A 26,069-nucleotide genomic window follows, 5' to 3' on the forward strand; every position below is an offset into this window, starting at 1 on the left:
CATCCAGGTATACCAATTTGGAACCAGTTTGGATTTCCTTCTTCAGCAAGACCAACATGGTGTTGATCTGGACAGGTCCACCGATGTACTTATGCATATTGTTCCTATTCACCTCCGCATCTTCCTTGGTGGCGATCTACCTGAGCTGGTCTAAGTATTCTTCAAGCTCTTGCGTGACTTGATTCATGCGCTTGGCTTCGGTGAGTGAGCCAACTGAAGGGATCTTATGTGATTTCACCATGAAATCCGCACTATTGTATAATAATGCATATGAGGCCTGAATGAGACGATTTGTTTGTTACTCTAGATGATCATACAAACTTGTGCTTTCTCTAATTCTTCCTTTTTCCTTATTTTCTTTGCCAATTCGGACGGTGCCCCTTTGTGTTGCATTGACCACTCATGCATGAAAATGATGGATGTATGGAAAACCTTGATGACTTTAGCATTATCCTTGCACTTATGCTACATGTCATGCAAGTAGATAGCTACTTTATGCATAGTGACAAGCTCCTCATAAAGGCTATGCATGGTTTCTCCCAATACTAATATATGGCTGCCTTAAGTTCTTCTAGATATACCTGTGCGGGAGCTTCTTTCTAGACCTCTTCTTGGAGCTGCTCAATTTGTTGCCTTGTAGCCTGCAATTTCTCTGCCATCTGCCTATTCTTGGCCATGAGGTACTCCTTGTTTGACTTGGTAGCACCTGCAAAGGCCAAGTTGGCTACAACAATGGCCTCTAGATTTCTCTTGGTATCTGCTACAACCACCCTTTCTCTAATGAATTCAGGAGATGTGAGATCATCCAAAAAATGTTTCTTTCGTTCTTGCAATCTTCTTCTGAAGCTCATTGTAAGTTAGATTGTACTTATCCATGATTGTACCATCATCAAGAGAAACAATTTCCTCTTCTTCACTTGGAGCTTGCTCTGTTGTCGGAGGAGGGGGAGACTAAATGGTGACCTACTAAGTACTCAATATAATATCAACATCCTTGTTTAGTGACTTCAGATCCACCTCCATGTCTTGAATCACAATTAGTTCTTTTATTTCTTGAGAAATTTCATTCTCCTACTATTGTTTTCTCTCTTGTTCTAGTAGTCGTTTATGCTCTTCTTCTTCAGCCTATTTTAGTGTTGCTTCTTCTTCTTCTATTCTCTGCCTTTCTTCTTCTTCTTGTTTCTATTGTTCTTCTTCCAATATTTTCTACTCTTGTTCTTCCCTCTACTTCATCTCTTCTTCCCACTTCCTCTGTTTCCTCCTCTTTTCTATTGTTATGGCCGCTTTCAAGATGATTGGATCTTCTTTCATCTTGCGGCTCTACTCTTCCACTAGACTATGTGAAACTTTCCTCTTGCCCTTTTCACAGTCTGGTTTGCGCCTTTCTATTGGTTTTTCCTCTAGAGTTACTTCTTTATGAGGAGTAACCTATGATGTTCCTGAAAAGCTGACTAGTTCGTGGGACTTGCATGCATTGTAACAATTCTTGATCTCTTCCTCCTCGGGCCTGTAAAATGTCCCACTTAGCCATTGGAAATGAATCCTCGCATTGTCTTGTTTGCAAACATTTCTAGGATCATGCGGATTGAATTACAAAGGACCGAATGCGAATTTCTTTATCTCCTTGCCTTCGATGTTTGCAACCTTCAATTCTTGATCTCATAAAATTCAGTTTGCAAATGAAGAACAAGCCAAGGTGCCTTCTTCTTTCTGTGAAAAATTCCTGATAATCCTATGGAGAGATGATAAGAAACTTCTTGCATGACCAACTTGTCGGTGGCATACCTTGGCAGAAGACGTGGAGACTTCTGACCTCCAAACACTTTGAGGAAAGTGTCATCCGATGAGGCAAACCATTCTGCTAACTCTGACACTGCTTCCATTTCCCCATGAGACATGCAAGGTGGCTCTTCCTAAAATATTAACCTGTAAATTTGAATGAGGAAGTGTTTAGTCAACTTTTTCATTACTCCCTTGTAACTACACTCTGAAAGTAGCTTGTAGTAAATGTGCATGACACGCTCTTTTGGTGACCATGTCCAACTCATGCCAGGAAAAGAGTTTTGATCATAGAGTGCATCCAAAAAGTAAGAAGACATGTAGAACCTATATTTCTTACCCTTGGGGGGGGTTTAACATTATTTACATGGGTCCTCAATCATTGAGACAACAAATCCAACCAATTGAATGGTTTTCCCTCATTCACAACCTGACTAAGCAAGAATTCCTAGCCTTCTAGAAAGGTCTCAGTGCTTCTTTGGCCATAGATCCGAAAACATAAGACTATCAAGTATTGATAAGCCTTCTTGAGAGATTTGTTCTTGTAAGTGTTGTTGGGTGTTTGGAGGAATTTGGAAGGATATTTCACCCAAATTTTGACGATATCATTTTTTCCAAAGTAGCTAGTGACCACATAGAAGTGGGAATCCATGTAAGATTCTGGTAACGAAAATTGATACATACTGTAGAAATCATGTGCAAGCCTTTTTCGACTGACACTATTGAGATTCATGGTCTTGTTATTCGTATGGGACAATATCCAGCTGAATTTGTCCACACATGGAAAAACTAGGTACTTTCATGAAATATTGTGTGATCTTGGCCTTTGGACATTGATGTACACCTGCCAGTCTTCGAGATTTGCTTTGAAGTTTTTTGCTGAGAATACCTCGTTCACCTTCTTCCATGTAATGTTTTGCTCCTTTTCTATGAACAGCTGAGTGTCTGAGAAAATTGGAAAATTCACTGGAGTACTCTTAACTGCCTCCTCGTTACTTCTCTTTGTAGTGTCCTTTGAGATAGATCTCTTGGGAGCCATAGTAATAGTAACTGATCAAGGGAAGTGCTCAAAAACTGAAATACCTGTAGGAGAAAAATTCACTCATGGCAAACATAAATTAGCTCAAGCAAAATGACTCACAAAGCAAGATCAAGGAAACAACCACAAAATTGAGAGGGAAAAATTCACAATTTCTTGACCAAGGGAAGAGGGTTTCCTCATGAACTGCACATTGTGCAGTTTCAACAGTGAAGGGAGAGGCTTGAGGCTTGAGACTGCACAATGCATAGTCTCAACCTAGGCATACTGAGGAATAATGGCCAAGGATGAGGCTTGAGCCCTAGAACTATGCAATGCATAGTTGGGCAAGGCAGGGATTGTGCATTGCATAATATCATAGGCCAAGCATGAGGCTTGAGCCTTGGAGTTGCGTAATGCCTAGTTTATCATGGCAACTCCTGGTTAAGTAAAGGGCAGATTTGCCCAGAAAGAGGATGGGAAAGTGGCATGTATTAGTGATGGTGTAAACAAGAGTGAAAATATGACTAGGGAAAATATACAATAGTGAAAATCAAGTGCAAAAGATCAACATGCAAAAGGAAAAACAAGCATGCATAAGGAGTTGCCAAAACGATGACCACTAATGGGTAAAAACAAGAAGTTGATGCCACACTTATAAAAAGAGAGGAATGAATTTAACCAACACTTGTAAAATTTAATATAAGATAAAACGCCAGTAACTATGAAGAGAAACAAGAAAAACAACACTCATAGCAACAAAATGACAAAAAGTGACAGAAAAAGTGACAAAAGAAAAACTCACCTAGAAAAGTGACGCAAACTCAACCGAAGGTTCCTTGATCTCCTTGGGAAAGCTAGAGCTCCAAGATCGAGTGTGCAAATGAGATCTAGGGTCATCTATTATATAGATATAGGTTGGTTAGGGTTTCTGACACACATGCATAAAATCAAGGAAAAAGCATCACTTGTCTGAAATTCATAATTAGCAACTTAGTGGACTGAACTGAACATTAGTTGGGAAACTCCTATTTTTAGGGATGCCAACTTTTCTTTTTCAAGAAACTTCTTTTTCACACTGGCAAAGGAGATTGTGCAATTCCTAGGCTCAAGGGGTTCGGAAATTCCTTGCCTCAGTGAATTGTGCAGTTTCTGAGGGGAAGGATAGCTTTGCGCAATTTATGAGCTCAAGGTCAGGCTGGCCTCTAGGATTTTGTAGTTTATGAGCTCAAGGATAACTTGCCTCTCTTGATTGTGCAATTCAAATCCTCAAGGTTGGTCTGCCTTCCAAGATTACACAATTTTTGAAGGGAAGACCAACAAAGTTGCAAATTCAAGGCAAGAGATGGCTTGTGTTTGAAAAAGTTTTTAATCATGATCAAAACAAGACATCACAAGCACTGCATGAAATATAAGTATTTAAGATAGCATGAATACTTGATGGAAGTGAATGATGAGCTCTTGTGGATAAAAGGGAGGCTCCAAAATCTAAGCATGTGCAAAATTTTGGAGGGTGTTTGTAGCAGCTACAACAAGACCCAACACTAAAAATTCCACTTGATGTACTCTTTTAGTCAGATGGACTCCCTGCCCAATCTGCATTTTTTAATCCACACAGCTTCACTCCCTCTGTCCATCTATACCATAGTCCAAATTGGGTAGTGCCTCTGAGGTACTGTAAAACATGCTTAGCTTCCTTCCAAAATAATTTGGTTGGCCTAACCATAGCTTGGCTCACCGACTTGACTGCATAGTGCATATCTAGTCATGCGTTCACAAGATACATTAGCGAACCCACTAACTTCCGATAAATAGTATCATCCACTTCCTCACCTAAAGTGGCATTCTCCTTCTTCTAGTGGGTCGCTAGAGGTGTCTCTGTGGGTTTAAAAATCCCGATGTAGAATATTTGTAGTATCTCATTTGCATACTTGCCTTGAGACAAAAATATTTCCCCATTTCCTTTTCCATACTTCCAACCTGAGGAAGTAGTGCATGAGACCCATGTCCTTCATTTAAAATTCATCACCAGTTAAAATAAAATCATCAACATATAAGACAATAATAAGCAATTTACCTTGGACCAAGATGTGATAGAGGTTTTCATCCACTTCACTTTTGGTGAAGCCAAAACCGATGTGATAATTGTCGATCCTAGTGTACCAAGCATAAAGTGATTGTTTGAGACCGCACAACACTCGCTTGAGTCTACACACATGACACTCTTGATAAAATGTCTCAAAACCTTCTAATTTCTTGATGTACACCTCCTCCTTAATAACCCCATTGAGCAAAAAAAAATTACATCCAACTTGTGGATCTTCCACCCCATCTACATAACCGTAGAAATAATTGATCTAATGGATGAGTAACTTTTTGCAGGAGCAAAGGTCTCCTCATATTCAATTCCCTCAACTTGAGAGTACCCCTTGGCCACAAATTTGGCCTTATAATTCTCTACGCTTCCATATGCTACATGCTTAACTTTGAAGATCCATCTCAAACCCACAACAGATTTATCTTACGATCTTGGGACCACTTCTTAAACACTATTCTTTATAATGGATTCATATTCCTCCACCATTTCATCAACCCATACAGGTTTCTCTACTTCTTCCTCGAAAGAGGATGGTTTAGTATATAAAATCTTAGTCATTAGAGCCATGTATCTAGTGTACCTCTCAGGTGACCTTCTCTGCTTGCGTAAATTTGAAGGAGCTCCCACATTGTCCCTCGCATATTGCACAAGTTTATCAACTTCTCTGGTTCCTTTTCCTCCTTCTTTGGATGGTTTTCCTTTAGTGGATGTCTCCACTCGCTTCTCCTCAATTTGTGTTTGCTCCACAAATTCCGCAGGCTTCTCCTTTGGAGCTAAAATCTCCTCTTCTCGCGGGATCTAAAGCTCCCTCTCAACAGAGAACTACATCACTTTCACCTCATCAAAATTTACCTCCCTTCACACAAATATCATTCTAAGGGATGCAAAGTACACATGGTGGTTGTGAGGAGTTTCTGTGTAGCCATAAATACCCCCAACTCTATTGTCAGCTCAAGCTTCTTCCTTGATTCTTTGGAGACATGGTAGTAAACAGAGGCACCAAAAATCCTGAAGTGTGACACAGCCAGCTTCCTCAACCCACAAATGCAAAGGTAGTCCTTGTTCATTTAACATATCTCTTAGAACACTCATAATGCTACAATTCTTTCTCTTAGCCACACCATTATGTTGTGGGTAGTGGGGTGTTGTCATCTCTCTTCGAATGCCTTCTTTCACACAATTTTCTTTTAATTCATTCGAAACATACTCACCTCCATTATCGCTCCTTATAGCCTTCACCTTCTTCTTGGTTTCTTTCTCAACTAGTGCCTTGAATTCTATGAACTTGGAGAATGTCTCATCTTTCTTCTGCGTGAAGAAGATCCAGTGCTTCCTTGAGAAGTCATCAATAAAAATGACAAAATATTTGTGTATGGTAGTGGATGATGTTAAGAAAGGTCCACAGACATAAGAGTGGATCCTTTCCAAGAATGCATTTTCTTTGTTGTCCCGATCATGGAATGTGGATTTTGTGTACTTCCCTAAAGTACATCCCTTGCATGCATCCTATTGCCCAAGTGCTCTTCTGGGAAGGCCAATGTTTATTTGCTACATACTCTTCAAGACGCCAAGTATTTTTTGCCAAAGTTCAATGACATCGTGACTCTGTACTTTCTTCGACTTAATGCTTAATGCAACACAATATTCCACATCTAGCTTATATAGGTTCTTCACACAAACCCTGATTGCTTCACCTATCCTGCAACTATGTGTCTCATGAATGTTTTACCTTTGTTGAAGATCACATCATAACCATGGTCTTCCAAAACTGCAATAAAGATGAGATTCGTCTTTAGGACTGGAACAAACATGACATCCTTGAGTCTGAGAGGGGAGCCTCACTCCCTATGAAAGGTGATTGTACCAATCCCTTTCGCATTTTACCTTCCGTCATCCCCAAATCGATGTGCATCTGGAGATATTTCTCCTCTAGGTCACTGGAAAAATATCTCCACCCTATCATGTGGAATGAGGCACCAGAGTCCAAGTACCACATGCTCCCCATCATGGTGTTGGCCATGCATGCGATAAGGGTGAAGTCAAGCTTGAACTGTGAAGCCAAGGCTTCACCTACTACTCCTCCTAAGGTCTTCTTGCTTGAATTTTTGTGTGGACACTTCGTGGCATAGTGCCTGAATTCATGACAATTGAAGCATTTAATTTTGGACAAATTATTCTTATTGCCCCCTTGTCTAGATTTTGAGATTTATTCCCTTTTCCCTTCTTTCCCTTTCCAACCAATACAAATATTTCTTCATCGTCGCCCTTAGATGAAGTTCCATCTCTGGTAATTTTCCTTATTTCCTCTTGTACCAAATTAGACCATAAGCATTCCCAATTTGGTAGTTTCTCCCTCCCGTTCACCGAATCTTGGTAGTTATTCCAGCTCTTGGGAAGGCCTAGAAGGGCTAGGATTACCAAGTCATCATATGAAATAGTAACACCAACTCCTGCAAGCTCATCACGAACTTGTGTGAACCTGCTTAGATACTGTTGAATAGTGTCATTCTTCTGCATCTTGATATTTCAAAGTTTATCCTTGAGCACCAATTTCCTATGGTCGCTACTATTTTGAAACAGATCTATCAGTGCCTACCACATTGCATAAGGAGTTTATTTTCCATGGATATTTGTGACAATGTGATCCCACACTCCCTCCAAGATTATTCTCCTCGCCTTGGCTACATCTTTCTTCCATTGGGCTAGGTTCTAGGCATTAGATTCCCCTATTTTTACAACATCTATCTTAATGTATTATAGCAATCCATTGTCATCCAACACCACCTCCATGCAATGAAATTAGAGTTTCCTTCCAAGGCATACTCTAGTCTCAGTTTGTTGAAGGTCATCTTCCCAACTCTAAAGAGATCCTACTACATTGAACTGCAATTAGAACCTCCTGAGAAACAAATTCGAAATTCCTCCTTTAATGTGAATCCTGCTTTGATACCCTGTAGAAATTATGGTGTATATTTGCAACTGCTTGTTATTTTTTGATCAAAATCACAACACACAAACCTACTCTACTGCTCTGTGAAATTTAATTCACAATTTAGAACATCAATCACAAACATGTAATGAGAAATAATAGTCATGCACACAGTATTTTTCCAGGGGAAAAAAAACTCCTAAAAACCCCTATTCCTGCTTGCATTAATCTGATGAATAGAGATGTATTAAAATTGCTTTGCTCAACTGAACACAAACTGCAAGTGAATAACCTATATCTCTACTCACTGAGAAGCTCTAACCCATACTTAGTCAATTTATGCCTCTTCTTGAGCCCCTATTTCCTTGCACAATTCCTCAAGAAATTAGGCCCCTACTATTTAGGAAATTCCTCAAACTGCTTGCGTAATTCCCAAGGTTGATCATCTAACTGCATGCAACACTTGTACACTCAATACTAGTATACAACTCATGTTACACTACCTTGGAATCTCCACCACAGCCAAGGAACTTGAATTCTTTGTATGCACTAGCTATTTTGGGTTCATTGATTAGTTAACTGGATGATCACCGAGTTAGACTAAAGTATCACTGCACAACTAACTTTCCACTAGTTCCTCCAACAATTGGAACTAGTTTAACTGAAAGCAACTTGAAAGAACTGACCTTGATTTCTATGAATTATTACTCACACATGCTTAACTGAACTCTAACTCCTTCAACTCGAATTCACTGAGTAAACTGGGTGACACAAGCCATGTCACACAAGTTAACTGCATCCAAGTTGTTTGCTGATGTGGAAATTCAAATTTTCTCAATTTAACCAAGGGAAAAAACAAATTGAGAATTTCTTGTTGCATTTTTCAATAGGAATTTCTTAGAAATTCCATATCCACCCTCTAGGTCATGGGGATTCAAGAGGAAAATTCTCCACACCTGGAATGTTTTCTTCCCGACTTTTGTTAACCAAAAAATGGTTTTTACCCACTAGCTTGTTGATGTGTGCAGAATCCTCTTACATGTTCTTCGAGTTGTTCCCAGTTGTTTGTTTTTCACAAATTCAAACTTAGTTGTCTGTTTTTCACCAATTCGAACTCTCCCCCTCCTCCTTTTATTTTCCTCACTCCCTCTCTTTTTGTTGACAATGAACTCTAACTACCATAATCTTGCCAACAAAATTAGAAGGTTCCACTTGTCCAACGATTTTCATATTTTTTCTATCAGTTGGCTTACTGTAGTGGGTGGCCAACACACCAACCAGCCGACAACCTATCTTGTTTCTTCTTTTATTTCTTATCTTTTTTTCCTTGTAAAATTCACGCAAAGCAAGGATGGACCTGCATACTTCTCTTGCAACCATAAATTCTGAAAATACCAAGCCATTGAAAATACATCAGCCAACCTTTAATGGTTGTCATAAGCAGTCCAAATTTCATTCAGCAAGAAACTCAACCCATCTCAGACAAGCATCCTCCTCCCCAGCCTCTGGAATCCATGTCCCTTGACTCAATGCCAATTGTCAAATGTGTACATAAAATATTTACAATGTGTTTTATAGATGGAAACATGACTCAGGTTGTCACAAAAGGAAAAAAATATTTCGCCAAGGAAAACTAGAAGGGAGTCAAAATTAAATAAAAAAATAGTGAAAAATGGAATGTAAATGTATTTGGATCTTAGGAGTATTTTGGAAAAAATTTAGTTCGAACGAGATTGGAATTTTTGTATCATGGGGTAATCACTTGAGAGATTTTATTGATTCTTCATGCTCAATCTCAAACCTGCAAGAAATATTGGTAATTTTGAAGAAATGCAACAACTCTGGATCGAATCCTAACTTTCTTTTTATAGATTTGAGGCTTTTGCAATCTGTAATTTGTGTGGTGATATCTTCCGAAGTCATCGCATTCATGTTTTTTGTAATCGACGTTTCGAACCAACCTCTGTGGTTCATCATCAGGATTAGATGAGTGAATAAGTCAGAGATTAATGGGGTAATAAATAGAGGAGAGGGTTGGGATGGGAATGCATGGAGCCGACAAGTTTGATAATGCTATGAAACAGATTTAGTTTAATTAATTGATTTTATTATTAAATTTTTATTTTTATTGATGATTATTAGACTTTTTGATAATTGTATTTTTAGTTGTTGATTAAATGATTAAAGTTAAAATTAAATGTTATGACCTAATGTTATTAATGATTATCAACTAACTAATTGTTATCTGCATAACTAATTAGTTTTTGTTGATTACAAGATTATTAATGCTTAATTTTTAGTATTGACATTAATTTTTAAATGTTGCAAGCTTAAAAATAATTATTTTATAATTAAAACATGATATTTAATAATGATCATGAAGCCCCGAGGGATAGCTCAAATGGTCGAGTTCCCGTTGATAGTACTCTCCCGATTTGGGAGGTCATGGGGTCAAATCTCCTCAACGCCCTCGGGGTTAGGCCTGATATGGCCGACCGGCGGTTCCCTTCGGGTGGAGCTGCCCCGCTTCTCACTGTGGACGTAGCGGCCCACTCCGGTGCCCCGTGAACCACACTTAAAAAAAAAAAAAATAAATAAATAAATAAATAATGATCATGAACTAACTTAATTTTATATGTATTACTAATTGAATTTTCTTTTATTATTATTTTCCAAACTAATTAGAACTTAACGTTATAATGATAATTAACTTATCTTAATCTAACGTTCTCCAATTTATGCACATATATAATTTTCATAATTGATAATTCTTAAATTGTTTTGTTAGTGATATTGTTAAGTCTGGATGCTTATAGATTATTATTATATCTTTATTAATTAATAATTCTTAAGATATTTTATTGATGATGTTCATGAGCCTTGATGTTTGTAGGCTATTATTATAAATTGATTTATAAAGTTTTATGGATTTTAAATTATACTTGATTGAGATTGAGTTAATTACAATTAAATGAATTTAATTTTATAATAAATTATTTAAAGTTTGAAAGAGTAAAATTGATGCATTCTTGATTATTGTTGTTTATTCAAATATTATTTTAATAATTTTTAGGGATTGGTATATGATGAGCCCAAATTTGGTAACTTGTTGGGCTCATTTGGCCTAATTATCCTTGTTCAATCCTTCATTTTTCATAGCTTATGCATTATTTTTCAGTATGTTTATGTCATTTGTACGAATAAGGGTAGTCACTCTTCCTAGGTGGCTAACACGTGCTCATTTCAGGTTTTTTGACACATGTTGGAGCAAAACCGAGCAATCATGGGCTAGAAGACAGCCAAGCTTGGGGTGAGGATTCGTAGGGGGGTTGTCTATGGCATTAAATAGCCTTCCTCGGGATCTTCACCCCCAACTCCGAGCTCCAAAGGCCACCAAAATCGGATCTAGAAGGCAGCCAAGCAGATTTTGGAAGGAGCTGTCTACTCACAGTTTGGGCAGCCAAGTCCCATAGATTTAGGAGGCCAGCTAGGGCCCTCGTGGTGTATAAATTTTAAGGCCTCAGCCTTCGTGAGGGACTTTTGGAAACCATTGCATATTTTGCACTACAGTGTTGTTAGCTCTACTTTGTTCTCTTGTAGCCATTTTGGGCATAACTCTTGACTTATGACTATTTTTTGATAATGAGAAGCAGTCTGATTTTATATCAACTCTGAGTTTTCTATAGGAGCCATAGCTCTCAGGGTTGGGCCCAACCTGAGAGCCTAGGGCTTCCTTTTCGTACTATTACCTTTCCTTTATGCATCGTAGTTTTCCTTTTATGCATTTGAAACGTATTTCTGTTGGGCAGATTTAGTTGTGTTGGTTAAATAGGTCACTGTTTATGAATAGAATTGCTTCAGATGTTTAAAATGGATTGGTAGGATAATAACAGGAAAAAAGCTCCAAAAAAGGGGTCAACAACACTCTCTGTTTCGCCTCATCCTTATTGGATCAGGGGTTGGAATTGAAGAAGCAGTGCTGCCCCAACAAAAACACTAGTTTGCTTGACCATGCAATCCTTAGTGTATTGTTTTCATTTGCAGAAGTTAGTTATGGGTTCAGATCTCTGAAATGTTTCTTTGCATGATTGATGTACATGGTTTTCTTTCCAAATAAAGATGTTACTCATTCGTTTTATTGACAGTTATATTAGATTAGCTAAGACTTTGATCATTTGTAAGACGTTATTGATTCGGTTAAATGTACATTGTTCAGGGCATCTCTACCACTCTCTCATTCGCCTAAGATTCATCAGAGCCAGTTGTTCCATCTCCTAGCTAGGTTCCTCATCTCACATCTGTCCTCTTGCCCACGTAACCCTACCTTTTTGTGCAATCATTGTTTCAGCCTTCTTTGATCCAATTTAGCCATCTACACCTTCTCACCACTCCATCCACCAGTCCCTGGGCCACTTCAGACCCCTATCCTACCTCCATATCCCTTCATGCATCTTCCCTCACTCACCCATCCTCCAAAATTCAATTTTTAAACATCCTGTATAAATTTTTGAACATCCTATAGAAATTCCTGAACATCCTGTAGAACCCCTGCAGACTTCCTGTAGAAGCTCACAAATGAAGTTTCTTGATAGCCAAACTTTTTGAAACTCACTGGAAGAGTGCTAGGGACTCCTTAGACCCTCTCTGAACCTTCCCGACCTCTTCCAAGCATTTCTCCTCCTTGATCCACCCCTGCACAGTCAAAGAACAGTGAAAGCATATGCATGATGAAACTGACGACTTAATCAAAAATACAAAAATATGTTTTCTTCAAATAGAGGTAGTCTAGACACATGTATTTTACCTTCATAGAAGTAATGGCATCTCTTCCAGTAGTTTGCATTCTCTCCTTTACATCAGTAGGGCTAGCTGGTAGAATTAGGGTTTGCTAGGGTTTGCGTTACTTTTTGGCTTTCAGTTCTTTTCGCAAGTAGATTAGCTTCCTTTGAGTTAGCTTTCGTCCATCAGTTAAAAATCTTCTTCTAAGAGCTCATAGAAGTTGGCTTAAGCCCCTAGCGGACTTGTGCCAACTAACCAAGTGACAGCTGCGTCAAGAGCTAGTACTTGTGCATACAGCATCGCCGCTTCCAAGTTTGTTACGAACTACCAGGTTGATAAAATTAAAGAAGGGAGTTCCAGGAGTTGCGGCATTATTTCTGCAATACTGGGGCCCACCATATTTTTGGTGCCGTTTCCGGGGAAGCGTCAGAGTATTTGTGATTACTGCTTTTCTTCTATTTTCCTGCTCTCGCCTTCTGCTAAATAGTTTATTTCATTTCCATTCTGCAATTTCATTTCTGCAAAAGTAAAGTAGACATTTCCTGCTTTCATAGATTAGACTTTCAATTCTGCAAGCATAAAATAGAATTTCAATTTTTCAAGCGTAGTCTAGTATCTCCTTCTCGCAATTTGATTTCAGCAGAGTAGATTAGTCCTTTCCTGCTTTCATTTCAATTCCACATTTTCATTCCCACAAGATAGATTCTAGTTAGTTGCAATTCCATCTGTTTCAGTTTTGCAGGTACAAGCAGAGAAAAAGCAAAAACAACCAAAAATCCTTTCATGCCTCGTAGGAACAAAGATAATACCGGAAAATTCCTACCGAACACCCCCACCACTTCACTGAGTCACCCTTCTCTCTTCTTTGGTGGCAGTGATCTAGAAGAACCTATAGGTGAACCTCCTGAGATATACAAAGATCCTATAACAGAAGAAGAGAAAGAAAACATTCCTATTTGTTGTAGATCTGATATGAAATAGTTCTGATACCACTTGTTATAGATCTAACCCAAAGATATTATGATAATAGAAATAACCCAAGAATAACAAGATAGAAATAGATAGAAATGATTATTTATTGATATCAAACCCTTAAGGTAGGGCAACACCATACATTCACTCCTTAAGGAAGGAGAACACTCCACAAGCCATATGCCTGTTCATACAATAATCCTTCACTTTTGTGCCCAAGAAAGTGCTCTGATACCACTTGTTGTAGATCTGATATGAAATAGCTCTGATACCACTTGTTATGCTCTTAACCTGCAAAATGATACCCAAATACAGAATATGCGAAGAAAAGGTACCCAGAACACAGAATAGCAATGATTTTATTATTCAGAGAGTAATGTTCACTTGCCTCTTCGAGGGGGCAACCTCCAATAGAGCAGAGCTCGACTACAAAATAAGACATGATGCTCCTCGCAGGGAGTCTCTATCCTTTATATATGACTCATACATGCAATACCACGGGCCAATACCGTGGGTTTTATTAATACCATCTATCTAATACTACGGACCATTTGCAATTAATTGTGGTTCCGTCATTAATTGCGGATTAACCACTTACAATTATTAATATGGGCTTTATTGACTCTTGACTATGACGTGATCCCATTACATAAATAAGGGGGTTAGGGTGGGACCCTAACACTATTGAAACCATGGCTGACAATAGAAATGGTGGAAACGATGACAGAAGAATAGAAGGTACCTTCCCCATCCGAGAGACTAACGGGGACATGAAAATGAAGAACATAAGTCCCTCGGCCTTACCTCATTTCCATGGATTGACCACTGAAGACCCTGATACCTTCCTGTTTGAGTTTGTTGTCCTTTGTCAAACCTATGATTATACAGAAGATGAGCAAAAATTGAAACTCTTTCCCTCTACCCTCAAGGATGCAGCATTACGCTGGTTCATGGGGTTACCTGGAAACAGTATCACCACTTGGGCTCAGATGCAACAAGCTTTCAATACCAAATACCGGGACTACTGTAGGTCCAAGGAAACCAAGGGAGAAATCTTTCGGATGACCATGGGAAGCGATGAGTCTTTAGAAGATTACGAGGAAAGGTTCCAACTTAGCTATAAATGCGCCAGGTGCACACTTGACCCTGAATCCCTAAAGCTAGCTCTTCTCCGCGGAGTCCCTGAATACCTTCTAGATACCCTTCACATGCTAGCTGGGGGGGCATCTACCAACTGCCTTATGAAGACATACAGACTGTGTTTAGAAACCACTCTAGGGTAGCCCAGAAAAGAGGTAGGGGAAACCCACTTTCAGCTAGTACCACCTTCTCCAAGCATGAGTTTGCTAACCAGATGGAAGACCTCAAGAGTGAGATGAGACAGACTATTGCCATGCAACTTGATACCTTCTGAATTCAGCAAAAGATAGAGGAAGCTAAAATGGATTTGGCCATCTTCTGTCCCAGATGTATGAGGAAGCACCCTAAGAATGAGTGTCCATTGCACTCAGTATAGGTATGTTTCGTTTGTGAGGAGGACCACCCCACAAACCAATGCCTAACCTTACTAGGATTTAAAGCCATATACCAAGGGACTGAGGCACCCACTGAACCTCTCTACTTCCTCAACCAAAGGAGGCCGCATGGACCTAGACCTTACCAGCAGGGGATGCAAGGGACATCCCAAGCTTATTATTACCCCAACCAGTCTGCTCACATGCCTTCATGGGGTCCCCCTGCTCATCCTGCCTAGTCTGCACCTCCTCCGTGGTCTTATCCTCCTCAATACCATGCTCAAACCACTGCTCATTCGTTTCACTCACATGTCCAACCACAACCTCAGTGGAATGCACCTCAACTGGGGTGGAGGCCCAGTACAACACTCCTCCCGCCATTTTGCCTCCACCACCGGATCAACCACAACCATTACCTCTTGCTCCTCCAAGACAACCCCAAATGCATGCTCAACCAAACCCGAACCCCAACAATCGACAGGCCCAGCAAGTATATACTGGGGGACAACATGTCCTACCTATGTTGTGGAGATCCAGGAGATCAACCTGCGATCCGAGAAGACTCTTCCAGATCGCCAACCTCCTCCCCTAGAGGACGAGGAAGAAAAATAGGAAAGTGAACCCAAAGCCATTCCACCCTTTCCTGAGAGACTAACAGTAACCACACAACCAAACCCTGAGGAGACTGAACTTCTAGGGGAATTGAAACAATTGTGTGTGAAAATACCACTTCTCCAGGCCATCAAAGATGTACCGATATACAAAAAATTGGTTAAGGAAAAGTGTTTTAGGCACCTAGGCAGGCGAAAGAGAGATGCCTCAACTATCAATGTCATAGGACAACTGTCTGATCTTATGTTGGGGCAAGTAATCTGTCCAAAGTATTTGGATCCTGGGAGTCCTGTAGTTGATATCCACATCAATGGCACCATTATCCCCCATACCTTGATTGATCTAGGGGCTGCCATTAATGTGATGACTAGAGACACCATGCTTAAACTCAACCTTCAGAGTTCCTTAAGGAAGACCTCGACAGTCCTGCAGTTGGCAGATCGCTCCATTGTGACTCCCGAAGGGATTCTGAAGGATGTCTTGGTCTCTGTTGACTCTTGGGAGTATCCTGCGGAATTCTTGGTCCTTCAGCCCAAGGCAAAGCTTATTGGATACCCCCTCATTTTGGGAAGGCCTTGGTTAGCCACTGCGGATGCTTACATAAGCTGCCAAGCGGGAAACATGACCATAAAAAATGGTCCTATGTCCAAGCAGCTAGTCCTATACCCTCCTACCCAACCTCTGTTAGAGCATGATTTACCACTTTGGTTGGAAGAAGGAGATGAGGATGAGGTCTACTCTGCACCCTTGTGCACAATAGAAACCACTAGGGGAGGTCCTCAAACCGAGGATGATTTGATTGAGACGTTGATTCAAAATCCACCTCCCAGTGCTCTCTCCTTAGAAGAATTGGTGGAAGATACCCAAGCCAGCACCTTAGTGGACCTCTGTGTGACTGATCCAACCTCTCCCAGAGTTAATAATGTGGAGTTTGGTCCCGAAAGAACTCTAAAGATCAGCTCCTCCCTATCTCCTTCCCAGGAGAAGGAGCTGTGTAGCTTACTAAACAATCACTTAGATGCTTTCACTTGGAGCTATAAGGAGATGAAAGGAGTCCATCCTTCGGTCTGTACCCATCACATCTACATCAAAGATGATTGTAAACTAGTAAGGCAGCCCCAGAGGAGAATGAATCCAGCCCTTAAAGACATTGTCAAAGAAGAGTTGCAAAAATTATTGGATGCAGGGTTCATCTACCCTATCTCCGATAGTGAGTGGGTTTCACCTCTAGTGCTTGTGCCCAAGAAGAATGGGAAGTGGAGAATATGTGTATATTACCGAGAACTTAACAAAGCCACCAAGGAAGACCATTTCCCTTTGCCTTTCATAGATCAAGTGCTGGATGGACTGGCAGGAAAGAAGTTTTTCCCTTTCCTAGATGGGTTCAGCGGGTATAATCAGATCCAAATCAGCCCGGAGGACCAAGATAAAACCACCTTCACTTGTCCATGGGGTACCTTTGCCTACCGAGTCCTTCCCTTTGGGCTATGCAATGCCCCTGCCACTTTCCAGAGAGCTGTATTGAGCATCTTTGCCGAGTTGGTTCATGATTCGGTGGAAATCTATATGGACGACTTTACTCCTTATGGGTCCAACTTCCAAGAAGCATTGAATAATCTAGGAAAAGTTTTAAGAAAATGCATTGAGATGAACCTGTCCCTCAGCCCTGAAAAATGTGAATTCCTGATGACTGAAGGGACTGTGTTAGGTCATACCATTTCTCGCCAAGGATTACAAGTGGATCCTAACAAAATTGCTCTCATCAAAAAGGTTCCACCTCCTCAGAAGGTAAGAGATGTTCAGAGTTTCTTAGGCTTAGCGGGATATTATAGAAGATTCATTAAATACTTTAGTAAGCTAGCCTCGCCATTGTTTTGCCTCTTAGAAAAAGATGTTGAGTTTAAATGGACTGACGATTGTCAGAGGGCTCTGAATGAATTGAAGGATAAGTTGGTGTCCGCCCCGATCTTGAGAGGCCCAAATTGGGCCCTACCTTTCCACATCCACATTGATGCCTCGAACAAAGCCATATGGGTAGCCTTAGGACAGGTTGAGGAAAAACTTCCATATGCCATATACTTTGTCAGTAAAAACTTATCCAAGGCAGAATTGAATTATACTGTAACTGAGAAGGAGTTCTTGGCCGTGGTCCATTCCCTGAACAAGTTCCGACACTACATCACTGGCTATCAAACATTTGTACATACTGATCATGCTACAATCAGATATTTAATGAATAAACCTGATGTGAATGCTCGTATTATTAGATGGTTACTTTTGTTGCAGCAGTTTGATTTGACTATCGTTGAAAAACCAGGTAAAGAAAATGTTGTTGCTAACTTCTTGTCTAGATTGGATTTACCTGCAGGTGAAGAAGGAACAGTGGATGAACAGATGCCAGATAAACATCTGTTTGCTATCTCAGTACTCTCTCCCTGATTTGCTGATATAGTAAACTACCTGGTCTCAGCACAGTTCCCTCCGCATCTATCCTCAAAGGAGAAGAGCAGAATCGTGAGGAAGAGTGCCCCATTCACTTGGATCGGGGGCAACCTGTTCAAACTTGGCCCCGATCAGATCTTAAGGCGTTGTGTAAGGGAGGAGGAAGTCTTTGACATCCTCCTAACTTGTCACGATGGGCCGTGTGGAGGACATTTTGCAGCCAAGAGGACTGCCTTCAAAATTCTACAGGCAGGCTACTATTGGCCCACTCTTCATCAAGATGTCAGAAGATATATCAGCCAATGTGACCAATGCCAAAGGATGGGGAAACCGACTCCAAGGGACGAAATGCCTCTCCAACCTCAAGTGACTCTTGAGCCATTTGAGAAGTGGGGTATGGATTTTGTGGGTCCTATCAACCCTCCTTCAAGGCAAAGGTCTTACATCATTGTGTGCACAGACTATCTGACAAAGTGGGCGGAAACCAAGGCAATCAAAGCAGCAACAGAAGAAAAGGTGGCGGAATTTTTAAGAGAAAACATCTTCTACAAATTTGGCTACCCAAGAGAGTTAGTCACCGATCAAGGAAGCCAGTTCACCTCCAACTTAATTGAAGACTTGCTCGCTCATCACAAGATCAAGCATCGGACTTCCACCCCATATCATCCTCAAGCAAATGGGTAGGTGGAAGTCACCAATAGAGCATTAGAAGGGATTTTGTTATAGACATTTTTGTGCCTCGCAACATGGAGCATGAAATGTCGATAATTACAGGGATCCTCAGTCCCTAAACATGTTGTTCTTACCCCTAGAAGAACAAGGTCAGCAAACCACAGCACTTCCCATCAGTTCTCCACCTGAAAACACTCAAAAACAGGCTTATTTTGGATCATGTCAGCTGCTCCACTGAGCATCTGCGCTGGAATGCAACTGCTCCTCCTTGTACCTGCGCTGAAAGTCAAATCCAATGAAGGCTACCTGCGCTGGGCGAGATTGGCCAAGTGGCACAGTCATTCTGCAAGGTGTCAACTGCCCAGGAAGCTTCCAAACTGACACTTGGTTCATGGGATTCGCCCTGTGATGAGTAAGAGGTACTTGATCTCCATGTGTAAGCAAGGATCTCCAAGTGGACTCAAGAACTGAAGTTTAACTGAAGAGGGAGAGGACACAAGGCAGCTTTATGTCAGTCTCAAGCTGACTCATCCTTTCTTCTTCTATCCTATATATAGAGCTCTTCTATGAGGTCTAAGGAGGCTGGAATTTTGTGCAAAGTAAGGAAGTGCTGTTGGTTTACAGTTAGAGCTATTGGGTGATTGTTTTTCTAGAGGTGAAGAGGAGACTTCTTGCTGCTGGGGAGGTGCTGCTGGATTGGAGCCATTGATGGTTGTAACCTTCTCAGAACCCTGTTACTTTTATCAATAAAGCTTTGAATGTTCTCCTATATACTTGTATTGCATTGATGTATTGTATTTACTTGTATATTTGATTCACTCTAATCCATGCATCAGTTATGAGTACATGTATCTTGTAGTCTTCTTCTCTCTGTTGTGCAGGATCTGTGTGTAGCTGGACCGGCAAAGGGAGCAAGGAGCTGGGAACAAGAGACAAAGAGAGAGGATAAGGATCGACAAAAGCTAAAGACACCGGTTGGTTAATCTTTTCTTCCTTCTCTCTGTACTTTCATAAAGGAAAGCATTAAAGCTTTACTTTCAGTTGTTGCTAAAGACTGTCACCTTTAGAGTAGGGATAGGGTCATCCGAGTCGGATAATTTCCCCACAACAAACTGGCGACTCCGCTGGGGAGCCTAGTATCTTGTTGGTGTTTGTAGTATCTTTGCTATTCATTTCCTGAACCAAAGAGTACCAAATCGAAAAGCTTTTGACTATATCAAAAGCGAAGTAGAGGGGCTGCTACTCTTGCTCATTTGCTGAGCAAATTCAAGATTTGAAGAGCTGATCTACAAAAGACTCTTTACTCTTTGTGATAGCTTTTCATCCTCTTGATCATCCCTTAGCCTGTACTTGACCTATAGCTTTTTATTTCAGCAAAAACAGTGCATTTTTGAGCTTTTTATGACCCGGAAATCCTTGTAAACGCAACTCTCGTGTCTCAGTGCAGGCTGTCCACAGGCAGTCTGCATTCCAGCGCAGGTACTCCCTTCGGGAACTGCGCTGAGAGTCAATTTGACAGACCAGAGCCTGCGCTGATCCAGTGAAGCTATGTCTTCCTGAGGTTTCCCACTGTGTCTGAGCCCTGTTTTCACTGTTATTTTGCTGCTGATTGCTTGTCATTGTACTGGCTGTAAACCAACTTTCCTTGACATTATTCAGCCTCAGTTGTGTGATGAAACTATGATTGTTCTTTCAGTATTTCTTGTTTCAGTTACAGTTTCCCATTGTGAAAAGCAAACCAGTATAGCTGTGGCCTCTTAGATCCTGAACTGTAAAAATGTCTTTGTGATCTTAAGAGCTAGTTTTATTACTGTTCATGGCTGTTTGAGTTTGTTTGTTTTTCATTTTATGGTTTGAATCTATACATTTCCAGTGTCTAAACAAGTCGATCTTAAGGTGTCTTTTGATTTTGGACAAGCTTGTTTACTTCTGCTTGAAATTAGATTCAAAAGTTATACAACAGTTTTCCTTTCTGTCTTACATCAACATTAAGGATAACGAAAAGAAATATCTGCATTGTGCATTTTGCATTTGACTGTGTGCTTGACGATTTAGGAAAATTTGCATTTTAGTGTGTGTTCTATGATCTGTGAGAAAAGTTGTGTCTTTCTTTTCCCTCAGTAGATTAAGGTTTTCAAAGTTGAAAGATTGAAAAGTTTTGCTTCTCATCTTAGATTGCATTTAGGAAGTTGTATATATACATCTCGTGGTGATCCTTAAAGGCAAACTGCTAAGCAAGATCAACATTAAAATAAACCCAATTTACATAACAACGCTTTGTAACATAACGCAAATATCTAGAGGTCTAGGTAGAGACGTGTTCCGGCGTCGTTAAACATAGTGACTGTCGATCTCTACGAAGGTGGGTGATTCCTCCTGAGAGTCGGTGGCACTAATACGGACTTGTGCTCCCGCGTACCGTCGCGTATATTGGGAGACCCCTATAGGCATTTATCCTTTATCCTTAGGAAGCCGTGTCGGCCGCCCTACTGATCGCGATGCAGTGAACACAGCATTCACGAAGATCGACCACCCGTACCGTAAAACGTATTCTGTGGTTTCGCGAAAGGTTTGGCACACCCTCTGCCTAGATCTCCAGAGCAGTTTCTTTTGGCCTTTTTCAAACTCTATAACTGAAAAAGTCCAACCGAGCATTTGTCACTTCGGGCTCGTTAAAACATCGAAGGCGACTAGAGTCATCTTTAGCTTTTTCTCGACTCTTAAAACATGAAAAAGCAAGTTTGTGTCTAAAAGCGTCGTTAATAAAATTTATTTTAAGCGGAACATAATCACCTGTTATTCCCACGTTGATCTTTCAGTTGAAAAGTATGGAGCCCACCAACCAAGGAAGCAACCTTGGCGGAAGTCCAAATCCCTTCTCCTCTTGGGGAGATGTTGGTGCGCCTCATATGGCAACATTGTCACTTCCAGGATTGACAATTGGCCTACCTGTATGGCTCTTTTCGACTAATGTAGTCCAGATCGCCACTAATCCTGAGCAGTCGAATCAACAGTCAGAGCAGTCTAGAACTACCCACCAGCCTTCCACTTCTTACAATACTTCCTCTGATCCTTCCTCTTCGCAAGGTGGAGCTGGCAAAAGTCAGCCTCCCAAGGAGAAGAAGGAAAAGAAGAAGAGAGAAAAGAAGCAGAAGGGGCCTATGGCGAAGGCGACTGGGGGCAAGCAAAAGACAGCTGACAAAAACCCACACACTGCACCGACCGGGCCTAAATCGCCATGTGTCATTTGCAAAGGGAACCACTTCCATCGTGATTGTCCTTGTATTCCCCGGATACTAAGGGACTGGTCCCCCAGGTTGCACAATCTGGTAGCATCAACCTCTGGTAGTCATGTTGATTGCAGTCCATCAACCAGCGAGAGTGAAGGACGAAAAGGGAGACCAAGATCACCCTGTATGTTGTGTGAAGGCGATCACGCCATTCACCGATGTCCATTCTTAGATGAGGCAAAGAGAGTTTTGGAAGATCGTCCGGTATCACCGTTACGACTTCCTCCTGGATACCAAAAACTCGTGCCTAATCCCTCGATAGTTGAAAATCCAGCTGGCCCGCTCAAGTGGTCGGCTGAAGCGTCAGTCACTGAAAATGAACCTACTGAATCCAGACCGGACGAAAGTCCAAAGGTCGATACGGCAGTTGACCCGGTTCTACCTTCAGAAGTTTCATCTTCGAATGACACCGTCGCCGAAGAGTCATCTTCATGCGACACCCTCACTGAAGAGAATAAGGATGACACCATCCAGGTTCTTTTCATCAGCACCGACTCCGATGAGCATCAAGGCAATGCGCCCATTCCTTTATCGCAGGAAGGAACATCATCAGGGTCATATCCGGCCGTATATTCGGTCCCACCACCAAGCAACCTGGTTGTATCCTTTGATTGGAATCAACTAGGCAGACCCCGGTTACCAGCCAGTGTACCATTCAGAATCATTGTCCAGATCTATAGAATGATCATGGCTGGTACTATCATTGATGAAGGGGCGTCTGTGAGTATCCTTTCCTCTGTTGCTTGGAAAGCACTGGGTTCCCCAGCGCTTTTACCTGAGTTGAGAAATCTCTCAGGTTTTGATAAAGGAACCAGTCGACCATTAGGAATCCTCCCCAATGTGCCTGTTACATTGAAAGGGAAGACCGTTAATTTGAACGTGATGGTCGTCCAAGGACCCTTGGATTATAACCTACTCCTTGGACGCGACTATATTTATTGCATGGGAGCGATAGTCTCCTCACTCTTTAGAGTAATGTGTTTTCCACACGAAGGAAGGGTGGTCAAACTCGTAGACCAACTTTCGTTTCCGGGATCTCGCATCGCAAATAGTCAAATACCATTCCTAAATGGTCTGTTCACTCAAGATTCGCCTCCACCCCCAGTCCTCCTTCCCGATGAGTGTGAGTGATTCGGAAAGAAAGACTAGGACCCAGGGGGCATGCACCCTGGTCTGCTTCGGGCAGAAGAAACCCTGGGTATAAGGAAGAATTTCCGCGGAAGAATATGACTAGTCCGTACCCCGTCCGTAGAAGGAAGTGGGGTTGTTCTGGAATAATATTCTTTTGTCAAAGTTATGTGAGTGAGATAATTGGCTTCTCGCTCCCCTTGTCTAGGTAATAGGGATACCGAAGATGAAGACCGTTTGCGGTAACAAGTAGTAACCATCTTTGAATTCAAGCCTCGCCCATTAAAACAAATGTTTTAAAGGATAAGCAGGGGCAGCCTTCAAAGAGATTCTATTGCTACAACAGGTGGTCACCATCTTTAGTAACCCAACGTTAGACATCGCCGAAGAAAGAGATTGATTTGCGGCAGCAAATAGAACCCTCTTCGGATAATAAGAAAGAGGCAAGCCTCCCTCAATAATACCAATGTTTTGTCTTTGAGTAGCGTTCTTCTCTTGTCACAAATAGCTGTTCGTTAAAAGTGGGCCGACGGGAAGCCTGAGTACCGCATAAGACCCCTTAAAATAACGAGAAGACTAGTATCGTTAACATTAGATTGGCAAGATGACAAGTAGCTGTGAACACCCAAAGAAAAACAGAGGTAGGGGAGAGGAGGGGCAGCCTCGAAATTCTATCCTATACCTGGGGGCATGCAAACTTTTGGAATGCAAGCAAGGGACGACTATTTATTTTTTTAAATTTTTAGGTCCTCCCTTTAAACCTGTAGGTCTAACCCTTTAAACTCGTAGGATTAGCCGTTTCCGACCTTGCATGAAGAAAGCCTGTGGGGCAAAGGTAAAATTTGCCAAAATTGGAGCATAGCTTTGTGAGATAAAGCTCCTTAAAAAATAGTTATCTCATAGGAGGCGTTCTTATTATGACTGGTATATCGAGCAGTTTTAGCACATAGTTCATGCTCGTTAAAAAATAAACGCAAGATCCGAGCAGTTTTAGCGCATAGTTCATGCTCGTTAAAAAATAAACATAAGTTTATGAGCAGGCTTCCCTTCAGAGTTCAAGCTCATTCAGAAAAAATGAACCGGTAAATAACCTTTTGAGATCGTAAATTCATCAGCCATAAAAGCCTTGGTCGTGTTTGTGTTGTCACCTCCACTGTTCATTTGGCCGATCATTCACCTCCATTTGTGTGTTTACCTCTTTTGAGAAACAGCTGCGAAGAGTGATTTCACCTAGCCATCCTTGTGACATTGCCGTGATTGGAAAATTCCAACCTGTACCTGGAATCAGTTGCTATCCCTGTTTATCACTCGTTCCTCAAAAGACGAGTCTTCTTTGAGCTCTTTTCACTGACTCGTAAAATATGAAAAGTTTGCCGAGTTTTGGCCTTCCAGCTCGTTAAAAGGACCGGAGGAGCTATCCCTCATTTAGACTTTAATCTTTTTGGACCTGAGGGATTATTACACAAAAAGATCGAGCGCTTGTCTTGTTCGGCTCGTTAAAAGTACCGAACACCCATCCCTTCTGTATTGTTTTATACTTTTTCGGACTTAAGGGATTAGATGACGAAAAAGGAATTATGGAGTTAACTTTCTGTACCTTTTCAGACTCTCTAAAGATGAAAAGGACCGAGTTTTCTTTGTCGTTAGACTCGTTAAAATGATTAAATAGCGACAAACTTGTCTTTAGACGAGAACGAGTTTCCCTATCGCTAAGCTCGTTAAATCATAGCGATGGGCTTGCCCGAAGGGCAGGTTATAGAACAAGCATATGTTATCCTCCTCAAGCTTGACAAAAATAAAGAGGTACTGGTCAGAAATGACTGGGGAAAAATTGGGAGAACATCAAAGTTTAATGGTAGCAAGTCACTCTTGAACATGACACTTTTCTTCCGTACCACATCGGGTTGGGTTGTTTCATTCACCGGTCTCATGACCATGGTCTTCGCCAAACCATCCACATTTGGGGTAATGCTACCGATCCATCGCATCAGTGTCGTTATATGTTCAAGAGGGGTCATTCTGAAAGTGTCAACCGTGTCCCATCCACTGCCATACATTATCCTTCATCCATTCATGATCGCCACCCTGAATCATATATCACAGTTTGTTTTCACCTCCACTAAAATCATTAGCTCCGTTTCGTGTCATTGATGTGGGATTCATTAAGGCCCTCCTTTGACGGATCGCTTCTTGTCGACTTCAGCTCATTATCCAAGAAGTTGATCTAGGAACAACCCCATCAGTACTTTGAAGCTTGCATGCCTCAATGGCAAGTTTCTCACTTCCGGCGACAGGTATACATCAATGACCTTCGACCAGAAGATTTTGCGTGGCGTTCGACGCCAAGTCCTTTATTCACGCCACGTGAATTGTACTGCAGTACCTTGAGGGTCATTATCATTATCGGTGATTCCTCTCGTGCTTGTTAACGGTTTTCATCATTGACCGGTAATCAAGCGATGTCTTTCCATGTTCGACTTCAGCGAAATTCTCACATGGATCAACTTGTACTTAGAGTGAAGATCGAACGAGTTTGAAGACCCCGGATCTAGTTTCATCCATCCGGGCTGCGATACATATTCAGGAAATATAAAAGCATTTGTCATGTACATCATTGCAGCAGATGATCATCCTACTCAAAGGATGATAATTTCAGCAGAAAATTATCAGTCTACCATCAGACGATCGTCTGTTCTATGTACCAAAATGTATTTATAAAGCTGAGCATGGGAATGCCCGCCTCAGCTAGATCATGAAAACAGAATGAAAAATAATGTATTGTATTGTATTGTATTACAGGGCACCTCTCAGCACTTGAATGAACTTCGAACCCTCT

Source organism: Pinus tabuliformis, chromosome Q (genome assembly GCF_031772625.1).
Source record: "Pinus tabuliformis cultivar Carrire ecotype Pingquan chromosome Q, CPIR1, whole genome shotgun sequence".
Taxonomy (NCBI): Eukaryota; Viridiplantae; Streptophyta; class Pinopsida; order Pinales; family Pinaceae; genus Pinus; species Pinus tabuliformis.